Source organism: Phyllopteryx taeniolatus, chromosome 12 (assembly GCF_024500385.1).
Source record: "Phyllopteryx taeniolatus isolate TA_2022b chromosome 12, UOR_Ptae_1.2, whole genome shotgun sequence".
Taxonomy (NCBI): domain Eukaryota; kingdom Metazoa; phylum Chordata; class Actinopteri; order Syngnathiformes; family Syngnathidae; genus Phyllopteryx; species Phyllopteryx taeniolatus.
The window spans coordinates 14,281,506-14,294,114 of NC_084513.1; positions in this window are offsets into that span (position 1 = coordinate 14,281,506).

The window sequence follows — 12,609 nt, forward strand, 5'->3', positions numbered from 1 at the left end:
ATTGCCCTGCAACAGAGATGGCAAATGTACTCACACTCTACTTATTGTACTGGTGTATTGTATTGTACTGTATTTAAGTTTAAGTACAGATTCTCTGTTAAATTCTCTTAAATCGGGCAATAAATGAATCATTTGCATCGTTATTAATTGTCCCTGTTTCACGTTCCGCCTTAAAAGTCCCCAAGATCCCAATCATTTCACCTCTTTCTACAAGGAGCCTATTTATGAGAACGTAAGGACAGGGAAGTACAGATATATGTTTTGAAATACGTATAGGGAGAAAAAGTAAAACGTTGTCAGAAAAGTAATGATACTCGAAAAATCTACTCAAGTACAGTAAAAAGGTATTTGTACTTTGTTACTTCCCACCAATGGCCCGTAATAGAGTTCAGCGGTGTTCAAAAGGGGGGTGCTGGAAGACTTTATGAGAGGAGAAACAGCTTGAGGACAATAAAGTAAAATGTTTTCACACCTGTCTTACTAACTAATATGTTAATATGTTATAGGTTCCAATATTACTTCCTACCCTGGGGCAAGCAAAAGTTTCTTAACGAGAGCCGCTTAAAAACATCTTATTGCCAGCTTTTCCCTATTCAGGTTCTCCGTTTAGGATGAGTCTTTGCCAGATGTTCCCGTCGGTGACTTCTTTCCGCCTAATTTTGTTTAAGGCTCATTTCCATAAAGGTTTAATGGACGGATGTCCTTTCTGAGCGCCTAATTTATTCAGTCATGTGGCGGGCACCGAGCTGGGTTGGCTTGCCCATCCAGAAGCTAGGTTAATTAAAAACATTTACATACTACAACATTGATAGAGTCATTCAAAAAGCAGCACTGTGCGCAGTAATTCATGTTTTAGGTGTCTGAGCCTGTTGAGACATAAAAATTATATGACTGCAGTGAATTTTTAAATTGGTACTAAAATGTGATTTGTGGGGCCTTTTGGGGCTTTAATGTTAATTAAGTAGCGAACAATTTAAGTGAGAATTTAAAAAAAAAAAAAAAAAAAAAAAAAACCCAACAACGACGAAAGCAACAGTAACAGCTACAACATAATGTGTGGGTAAATCAGGGAAGTAGCTGTTTCATGTTCTTGGAGGAGAGGCTAACTAATATTCCTGTCTTTAAATTAAATGCAGAAAAATATTCTTCCAATTACATTCCAACTTTTTCTTGAAATCGCCTGCCCTTTCTTAACGGTTGTCTTTTTCCTTCATCAAATTAAAGACTTAAAGACAGGTTGAGCATAAACAGACATTGTTCTCCCTAATGCACAACACAGAAAAACCTCAGGAGCTGCTAAAGACATCAATTATAAAGAAATCAATCATTTTCAGTCAATACTTGGGTGTTCTAATCCTTATGGATTCATGTTCCTTTTGTCAGTTATTATCACAGGATGCGTCCGAGTACGTTCCTTGAATTATCTACTGTTTGTTTGAAAAAAAAAAAAAGCTATTTAAATGAAATGTCTTAGACAGCAGTCATTCCCTCAACAACAGTCAGATCACTCCACATGTGCTAAGATGGTTTTAGCCATGCTGTCAGTCTACTTGGACTTGGGAACCGTTTGAGGATGCTGTGTTCCTAAGTGCCTCCATGGAAACAGAGGTGTATGACAACCAGCCAATCAATTTAAAACTTGTGTGGTTTAGCTAATTAAAAACGACACCTTTCAGAACACCCAGAAACGGGAATTGGGATTTAATTAACTGCTTTGTAGATCCACAAATGTGTCCATTTGAATACATCTAAAAAAAACAAAAACAAAAATGTACCGGCATTACCAGACAACTCGCAACCCTTTATTGCTCAGTGACTGTTTTTTTTTTTTGTCCATGTCTTTATGTCTCAAAAGTGTTCTCTGTCAATTGACTGTCTGTTGTCGTACTAGAGCAGCTCCAACTACCGGAGACAAATTCCTTATGTGTTTTTTTGGACATATTTGGCAAATAAAGATGATTCTGATTCTGATTAGTAGGTTGCTGTGTGTGCACAACATGCTGAAAATATCACAATATAGGAAATATCATCTGTTTGGGAAGCTGAGAATTGGCTGTTGTTGATAACGGCTTCATCCTGTATATCTACTCACCTTTGGTATGGTGTTCACCCCCCCCCCCCCCCCCCCCCCGACAATAAAATGTGTTCACAAAGCTCACGTGAAGTATTTTAACAGTACAGTTGAGTTGTGTCTGACATAAGAAATATTTCCAAATGCAGATTTCCAAAAATAAGAAACTTTTGTTTATTAATTATAGTCATTATGATCCCACAAGGGGAAATTCAATTTACTCTCTGCTGTATATATATATATATATATATATATATATATATATATATATATATATATATATATATTTGCACAGCACACAAAGAATCGGGCCACACACATGCAAGCATGACGGAGAGTGATAGGGCAAGCAACCAGGCGCTACCACAAGGAACAAAACAGACTAAATAATATCATGAAAAGATCTATGGGTGTTATGCTCACCACTAAGATATACTGTAGGTCTTGTCTGTCACCGTAGGTCTTCTAATTAAGTACAATGTTTGTTCATGCATTTCATATGTAACAAAGTATATATAATGTAAAGACACACTTGTATAAAGAGCAGCTTAGAACAAAAAGAAAGGAACATTCTGAATATATTAGGGGAGAGGCAGATGGGGCAATGAATAGAAGATCATCCTTCCATCAACGGGGGGTAACAGTTTTCAGTCTCTTCATGCATCTCAAATGCATTTGGGGAGTGAGCCACTTCCACTTGACTTGAGCACAGTTCAATATATTTATCACTTGTCTTGTCTTCAGGTTAGAAATGTGGAGTTGAGTAAGCAAAGCACCCTTTTCTTGAGGACATGCAGGTTTAACTTATCATTTTCATGTTGGAGAAAAGGTTTAGTTCAAGTTTAGACTGCTAGATGTTTGCTTAGTACAGGGCTGGACATTTGAATACATGCACATTCTTGATCAACTATGGGCAAAATAACAATCAAATATCAATTGATTAAAGAATCTCTATAAAAGTTCTGAAATCCTATGTTGTGTGAGTTACTATTGAGCAGAATAAGTGTTAGAAAAATACATGCCTTTGCATTGAAAATGCAATTTCCATTTATTCCATTGTCGAAGGATGGTTTTGAAATGCAATCTCAAAGTACCACTATTTTCATTTTGGCAAAACTCAAATCTTCCAGACCGATCACAAGCCTACACCACAAAGTCACATGTCACATCTGTGGAAGATGCAGATTCTGTTGCTCAGAGAGTTGGCATCTCCTTCATTAATCAAGCTTTGTACTGGAGGTGCCGGATGCAAAGTCAAAGTGGATGCATGGCGCATCAAATCAGTCAAATAAATAAATAAATGAATAAATAAATAAAATCTTGTCAGAAAAAAAGTGACACCCCTGCAGAGATGCCAGCCTCTAAGGTGTCACAACAAAGCTGTGCTGATGACAATGACGCAGCCGACTTGTGTGCCAGTGAACATGTGCTTGGTTCTGTGATCAAATGATACACGTCAAGTGACAGTGAGTGAGTGAATCTCTTGATCACCTGCCATCAGAGCACAGAATCGTTAGCCGCGTTCACAAGGCTTTCCCTAGCGCATCAAAGACATAATGGTACAAACCACCATTGATTTGTGAATGAAGCAAATTTTAGTTTGAATGCATTGTCCAAAACAAACACTCATTTCGCCTCCTACAAGGTTGCCTACCAGGACCAACACAGATCCTTAGAATCAAATGTTCCGTCCATGGCGTGGGAATGGTCGCCAAAGGCAGACAGCTATGCGAAGCGACGCAACTTGTGTAACAAATAAGATTTGCATTCATTAGTGATGAGTACATTTTGAGAGACAGATGAATGCTGCCACATATTTAATGCCGCTTGTGAGTACATTGAGACGAGATCATCACACTTTTTGTGACATCGGTGGTGTGCCGTGAGATTTTTATGATGTAAAGCCGGTGGGAAACAGTGGCCTAAAGTCCAATGTTTCCCCATGTATTTGCAACTCACCTATTTGGGGATTTTTGTGCTTAGAGCAAAACCAGGTGTACTGACCTCTGCGTGTATATTAAACTTCTTTTTTTGAAACTGTCCATTTGTTTAGGAGTTGTGCATTTTTGGGTCCTACCCTCTGTTCCGTTCATGACAGCTCCAGTTACCTGCCACCCTAAACAGGATAAGCGGTGTAGAAAATCAATGGATGGATAGAACTAAAGACGTTTTATGCAGAGTACCAAAAGTATATATTACAGTAGATTTGCTACAATCTGATTTATAAATTGGATTAGGCAGTTGACAGCAAATGTCAAAACATCAATTAAATATTTCTACCCAGTGCCTCAGGGGGTGCTTTGTTCAATCAATGTTCTTTCAACAAAATGATTGCTGTATGTCAAAGTAATAACCTTATATATTTTAAAGGGTGTCTGTTTTTTTCAGAGGTCACGTATCAGATTAGTAGGTAATTAATCCATCTGTGTAGATATGATATTTTCAGTGGTGGGAGGTCAGGCAATAGCCTCACTGCTGGCCTAAATGCCATTGGAAGCACATTTACAAAATTTTAATATTTGTTCCATGAAATTACATTAATTTATTCCCAACAGTCTTTTCTCTTCATTTTGTAGTGTTGGTCTTGGCTGCACTTCCTGTATGAGGATTTTGGATTAGTTTGTCCAATCAGATTTCAGACTATTATGAGTTGCCATGTCAAGATAATCTACCTCGAGCCTTCGGAATCAGTAGCGCTGACCCATTTACAGTAACTTCATCTATACGAGCCATGGGGCTGTTGTTTCCTTGACCAATCAGATTTTAAATGCATCCTCACAGGGCCAGAGCGCTGGCCTTCAATGATGTCAATATTTTTCCCCATCCTCTGATTGGTTGGCAAAATATGTCTGTAGAGATCTGCGCACATAAACACATTTAATAAACTGCATCTCTGGTGAATATGATTCATTTTATTTAATTGTTTTTATATTTATGTCGTGTTATTAGATAAATGTTGATTCTGAACCGCTCCAGATGAAGGACGTGGCACAATTTACTTTTATATAGCATTTTTGTATCATATTGTTTTTTTTTTATAATTTTGGCGGGATAGTGGTGTTGTTAAGAAGTAGATTAAGTCAAGTAAATCCAATCTGAAGGCCCAGGTACATGCCTGCCACTGTATTTTCAATCAATGTTAAACAGGATGAGTGTTGAAACCAGGAACCTTAGTAAAGTTACTAGGGATGGGAAAATGTCAGGATTTTAAGAGTAGTGCTGTATAATTTTGGAATGACCACATCTGTAGAGGTGTTATGGAGTAGTTGTGATTGAATTATCTTTTGGAAAATAGTTTGTAGTTCATACAGTTGAAGAGAATAGAAGGCAGTAGCAGTATTCCAGCCTCATCAGCTGATGAATTGCCCTTCAGTTGCAGCTGCTCACTACTTCCTTCACATACAGTATGTTAAATGCATAGTCCGAATTTCCCCTTTGGGATTAATGAAGTATCTTAAATGTAATCGTTACATGCATTAGCTGATAAGGCTTTGGTGCTTTCTGGCACCATGTCAACTTTCATACAAGGTGTGCATGTATCTCTGGGACTTGTGAGATGCATGAGTTGGCTCATAGTCGTGGACCTAAATAGTCGAAAGCCCTGAAACTATAAATTGCATAAAACTCATAACAAATCCTAAAGCGAAAGAAATAAAAAATATCACTCCAGTGTCAGTTACTTTCCCACATTTGGCTTTGAAATGAAACCTGAATGGATCCAAATAGAATTAAAAACAGTTTCCAAGGTGTAATGGTGAGATTGACAACCACACGCATGGCCTTGGTAAGATGTTCTTCATAGTTCCAAAAGGCTCCCCCCCCCCCCCCCCTTTAGGAAATTGTCTCAAAGTTTACTTTCTGCTGCAGTCATTGTTGCATGTGCAGAATTGTGCACCTCAGGGTGTTTTTGAACCTGCTTTGTCATTTGTGAATACACGAACAGCCTTTCTCAAACTTTGTGTAGGACATTTTATTGGGTTGCAGATTGTCAGTTTGATGCTCTAAGCTAATTTATTGATCGGCAAATAGACACACGGGTTTCTTAGCATATAGATGTTTGACATGTTGGTTGTATTCTTTGACATTAGTTGATGTATAAATGCATGTTATTGACACAATATTCTTTATAAGGGTGACCTAAGTAGCATGGTCTACAGGAGTTAGCACATTTGTCTTAAGGTTCCTCGGTTTGGATCTTGGTTTGAATCTGGGCTTCAGCGAGTTCAATATAAATGTGCATGTTTTCTCCAGGTACTCCAGCTTCCTTACATTCCCAACGCATATATGTCAGGTGCACCACCCTTTGCCTAAAATTAGCTGGGATAGGCTCCAGCTCATCCCTAATGAGGACAAGCATGATAAAAAATAGATTGATGGAGTCTTAGCCAACTTTATCATCTTGGAGGCTTGAGCTTGGTCCCAGACTGTGGAGTTACTATATGCTAAAACCACTGGTTGCCGAATCTCATCTCAACATCTCTCTGCATTGAGATTGCCTCATTTTTCAGGCCCTTGATTGTCAGCACCTAGGGGGTACCGGAAGCTCAGAACAATAAAACACAATAGAAACAGCTGACTAAAGTGGATAGGTGTTTAAGATTTGGGACAATGCACCACATTACTCTGTTGTGCTGCTCATCCCACACAAGCACGTCCATAACAATTGGGACAGAGTTGCTTATACTGTGTTTGTGTTATTCTGAAGGTGGACCTAAATTAGTGGTGTAGATGATAGTGACTTTCAAAACTTTTGAACACAAGACATAACACCCATAACCTCTGTCATCCATCTCAGTGGGCTGACTTTAAAGTCTCACAACGCATGTGAAAGGTAATAAAACGCTTATCAGCAGTATATAGCCTCAGGACATCAAAAGCAACATCAAGATCAGCACTTCTCAGTAAATTGATCGCCATGGAAAAATGAATTAAGAACATTTTGTTTACAGCGTCTACACTGTCTGCAAATGCCTTTTTAGGATGTAAAAAATCGGTTGCACAGAGACTTATAGAAATGTTTCTGAATGAAATGGGAAATTCTGAAAATTGCACTTTCCATGTAGAAAGTACAGTCGATAGAGTGTTATAAGAATTTTGATCACATGCCGTGCTCCATTCATTTAATTAAGTCAGTTCTACCAAGAACTTTTTCTTTGTAGGAAAAAGAGGCTGTCATTGGAAGGAGCTTGTGACGGATGGATGAGTCAACTATGGAAAACAGGAACTTAATCACAGTTCATGTCTCAGCTGGTTTCTCTGATTTTGATGATTGAGATAATGTGTGGGCTGTATCAGGTATGTGCTCTTCTTGGTTGAATAGCATAAAAATGACATAATAAATGAGAAGACCTCGGTTTGAGAAAAAGTCAAGAATGCTCTTCCCATTCATTTCTCATTGACCTAAGTGACGATTGTCTGTCGGCCAATCAAAAGACTGAATTAACTGGTGCTACCCATTATACCAGTGCCGTTGGTAACAAGCCGGGAGATTATTTTTACACTATACGACAGCTGGGAATGACATAAGGGAAGGGAGGAGGCTAACTGGATGACACAGGAGGGCATGGCAGAAGAGGCTGGGTGACAATAATAACAAGACAACACGCTGCACGCAGACACGGGATAAGCGTTGTCCCAAATGTGTCCAGAAAGTAAAAGACCAATAGAAAATAACGACGTGAGTGTAATAGTTTTGACATGGAATAAGAGAAAATTGATTGGAAATATGACAATTGCCAGGTATCTACGAGCTCTTACCTGCTGATCACCAGCAGGCGTCACTACCCCATTTTTGAATCTCAGCACCCGAAGCTAGCTGCCTGACTGGGCTCTGAGCGTACTGTCTGCACAGAGCCATATGCTGCCTTCCAGTGATATGCAGTTATGACGCAGCAGCAAATTCTCAAATTCTTATATTTTTTTCATAGTGTCCCCACTTTAATGTTTAAGATCATCAAACAAATGTAAATATCAGACAGTTAAAACCCAAGGGAATTAAAATGCTGTTTTTAAATGATAATTTCATTTATTAAGGGGAAAAAAAGTCAGTTATCTGGCCCTGTGTGACAAAGTAATGGCCCCTTAAAACTAATAACTGGTTGGGCCATCAGCAGCAACAACTGAAATCAAGTGTTTTCTATAACTGACGATGAGTCTTTCACATGCGGCACGGTGGCCGACTGGTTAGAGCGTCAGCCTCAGAGTTCTGAGGACCCGTGTACCCCGCCTCCTGCCCGATAGGCTCCAGCACGCCCGCGACCCTAGTGAGGAGAAGCGGCTCAGAAAATGGATGGATGGATGGAGTCTTTCACATCTCTGTGGAGATAATTTGGACCACTCTTCCTTGGAGAATTGTTTGAATTCAGCAAAAATGGAGGGTTTACAAGCATGAAAGGCATTACTATCAAGAATTAACGTTCTTCTTTTTTTTTTGTCAAACTGAAATGTCTAAAAACTAATAGGTGAAATCCATCCATTTTCAACACCACTTATTCTGGTTAGGGTCACAGGGCACTGGAGCCTATCCCAGCTGACTTCAGGTGAAAGGCGGACTACACCCTGAACTGGTCGCCAGTCAGTCACAGGACACATATAGACATGGACAACCATTCACATTCACAACGTCACTGAGTGGGAACTGAACCCACACTGCCCACACCAAAGTCAGGCAAGTGTACCACTACACCATCAGTGACCAATACGTAAAATATGTAAAAGTTAATGTTGCAACATCCACCAAAACCAACTACCCGTAAGTGAAACATTAAACTAAACATGAAGCCAAATAATTTGGTCCAGATGAAACGTGTAGCCATATTCATTCAACAATATTGCTGTAAAGCCCCTTAATTCCCTTGAGACATTGTCAAAACCTTGCGATCAGTGGCTCTTTAGTTTGAGAATTGTCAGTGCATTACTTCCAGGATGCCATAGGTTTTTCCAATCAACTCCTGCCCTTGTGTTCTTCCATCTGTACCTCATTAATTTATCAGTCTAGTAGTCTGACCTGATCCCTTTCTTTGCTCTGCCAATCAACACTCCGTTATTCCTTATGTCAATCCACCTGTATCGGCCCTCTCTGCCCTATTTTCTTTGGTACACTGCCTGCCATTGTATTTTCAAAACAATCCCATCAACAACTAACCTGTCTTTCTTGGCTGTTGACGTGGTTTCCTCAGCCAATTGATTAGCAGCCATTTCTCATGGCCTTCTAACTCTATTGCATTAGCTTATCAGTTCTGCCTGCCCTTAGGTTTTCCAAACATCTCGTCAGGCTTGCCTGTTCCATTCCCTTTGTTTTCTCAGTCAGTGGCGCAGCCGAACTTGTTGTTGACCACACACATAGAAATTTGCAATTGTAAATATTGAACAGGTTTTGTTGTTATTGTCTGCCCAGAGTGTTTTCTGAGCTGATTTGGGAGGGTAAAACATACTTAACATACTCCACACCAAAGGATAATTCCTCAGGATAATCATTTAGAGACATCTGGCAATCGGTCCTTGAGTGACTTTGACCGAAAAAGGGCAAAATGATCAAATTAAGCTCATTTATCGGTATGTGTGTAATCAAGATCTGTTTGGGTTAATACTTGCTGGATGCTGTCGGTCCTTGCTAGTGCAGTCAGGGCCGCCCCTGGGCATAGGTGACATAGGCGGTTGCCTAGGGCGCTATCTGCTGGAGGGGAGCACTGCCAGCGCCCTCCTCCTCAGGAAAAACATTTAAATAAAATCCTAAAATATTTTTTTACATTACGTTTCTGCCTTGAAAATAACAAATAAAATTACAAAATAAACTAAAGTAACTGTTTGTCACTTGGCAAGTCACTTCACATCTCAAGTCAGCAAAGGAGCGATCGTTTTGTGTAAAGAACATGTTTTAGCTAGCTAGCTTGAACTAAAGTAAGCATTAGCTTAACACGCTGATATCGGGTGACCAGACGTCCTCTTTTAGCCGGAAATGTCCTCTTTTTTGAGACCTAAAAATGTGTCTGGCCGAAATTTCATACTAGTCAGGGATTCTCGAAGTACTACGCCCCCACCTCTTTTCTTTTTGACACAAAACCTCCTCCTCTTGTGTTCTACCAACTGTCTCAGATGTTTTTTTCTCAGCTAATAATTCCCCTGCTTGCCCTTTTGTTTTTCCATGGGTCTTGAGTGGAAGTTAGTCCTGTTGTAATTTACATCCATTGTTTCTGTCTTTCTTGGACCAACTTGTATTTTGTTCTACCGATCTCAGAGGAATTTAACTTCCCTTTGTTTATCCTCCTGTACTCATTAAAAAAAAGTGCTCGCCTGCTGCTCACTTTGTCTTTGTCGGCCTAGCCGCCTCCAGCATAAAACAAACTCCACTCTAACTTACTTACTCAAAAACATACACACAGGCATGTAATACAAAGCACCAAATAAATAAGCTATATTAACTATTGTCAGAATCACCATAATGCACACATACTTTCTCATAAAGATTCCTACAAAAACAATGTTGCGAGGCGTGTGGAGCATAAAGACTTCATGTGAATGTGCTAGAAGAACGCGCCCACCTTACAGATTGTCAAATAGTGACTGGGCTCCTCAGTGTCTCATGTGAGCAAAGATAACAGATATTATATGTTAGGCGATACGAAGAACACATACGATGGCGCCTTGACTTGTGAGTTTAATTCATTTTGAGACCACTTTCGTAACTCAAAACACTCATCTCAAATCATCTTTCCCCATTGAAATGAATGGCCATGCCATTAATCTGTTCCGTCCACACAAAAACCGCCAACAATTTTTTTTTAATAAGAAAAATAGTACCCAACATTATTTTACTTTATAAGAGATATAGTATAACATTATTAAATTAAATGAAAAGAATTGGGGGCAGCACGGTGGTCGACTGGTTAGCACATCTGCCTCACAGTTCTGAGGACCGGAGTTCAAATCCGGCCTCGCCCGTGTGGAATTTGCGTCTTCTCCCTGTGCCTGCGTGGGTTTTCTCCGTGTACTCCGGTTTCTTCCCACATCCCAAAAACATGCATGCTAGGTTAATTGAAGACTAAATTCTCCGTAGGTGTTCATGTGAGTGTGAATGGTTGTTTGTTATATGTGCCCTGGTATTGGCTGGTGACCAGTTCAGGGTGTACCCCGGCTCTCGCCCAGAGTTAGCTGGGATAGGCTCCAACACGCCCGCGACCGTAGTGAGTATACCGTAGTGAGTATAAGCGGTACGGAAAATGGATGGATGGATGGATGAATCTCACTGCCTATTCTTGTCACGCTGTGCCAAGAGGCATGATTTTTCAAAAGGTCATTTTAATAGTATTCTACTATCAGGTCATAGAGACATTTTTAACATGTATGACAAAAAAAGTGTGTTTTTTTAAAAACTGCAAACTCCAGCTTGAAAGGGTTGTATCTACCCCAACTTCAATGCTAGTTTTGTTGGCCATTCGATGGCGTTTTGCATTGTGTATTAGCATTGAGCTATCAGACTTTTGTAAGTTATGGTTTTGGCAAACATATAATTCTCTTTGTTTTGTCTTTAAACTTCTACTGGAAAGTGCAATAAACAGTTAACGCACGCATGTTGCCTCTTTTCTTCCTGTTCACTGTCTGCTGCTTGTTGTGAAGTTTGCTGCCACCATGAATTTTAAGAGTTTACGCTTGGCATATTGTCAGACACCGTAGTAATATGATTTTTAGCTCATCAATTAAAAGAAATGTTGCAAGATATGGGGAGCGGATGTGTGTGGAAAAGTTTCACGGGTTAATCGTATTGTGTTTGGATTTTCTTCAGAGCCAGATGGATGCAAGCAGATGGTAGAAGCGTTCAGTTCATGGTGGAATGCTGTAGTGTGGCACACCAGAAGGATGAAGTGCTGCCATATTCGAACGGAGTCGCTCCTTGCGGAGTTAGAAGGTAGGGGGCTCAAAATCGAGGCTGGTTGCTGTATTGTCTGTCCATGCTGCAGGAGCATGACACAATTTTCAAATTACACAATGGTAGAAGGCAAAATATGGATTTACCTGCAACATAACAGTGTATTTTTTGATCGCATTTTGCAGTTGATGCAGTAGAATTGGCACAATTCCTTAAATACTACAAAGAGCAATTTATTTGAGAGGAGAGCTTTAATTTAATTAACTGGTCACCTTACACCTTAGTCTGGAATTCCAGACCACACAATTTTATTTGATTTCTGTATTAAACTATGTTTTACCTTGTTTTGTGTTCATTGTGGAGACTACTGGAAGAGTGAAATTTCCCTTGTGGCTGAATAAAGTGTCTATCTGTCTGTCGAGTATGAATTAGTGTTTAAGGGCGGGTTAAGGCATGCACCACTACATTGCCTTACATGTTTTCATTTATTTTGGTAAATCTACCTAATTTAGCACTTTTTACAATGCTGTAAAACCATGCTGTATTTTGTTTGTCATATATTTTTATTAAGTATGTGATTTTGTTCCTTTTAAATCCAGTTCTCATGGCTTAGTTTGTCTGAAGAACAAAGCCGCTGCACACATGCGGTAGAAATGCTAAGCAAATCCAAATT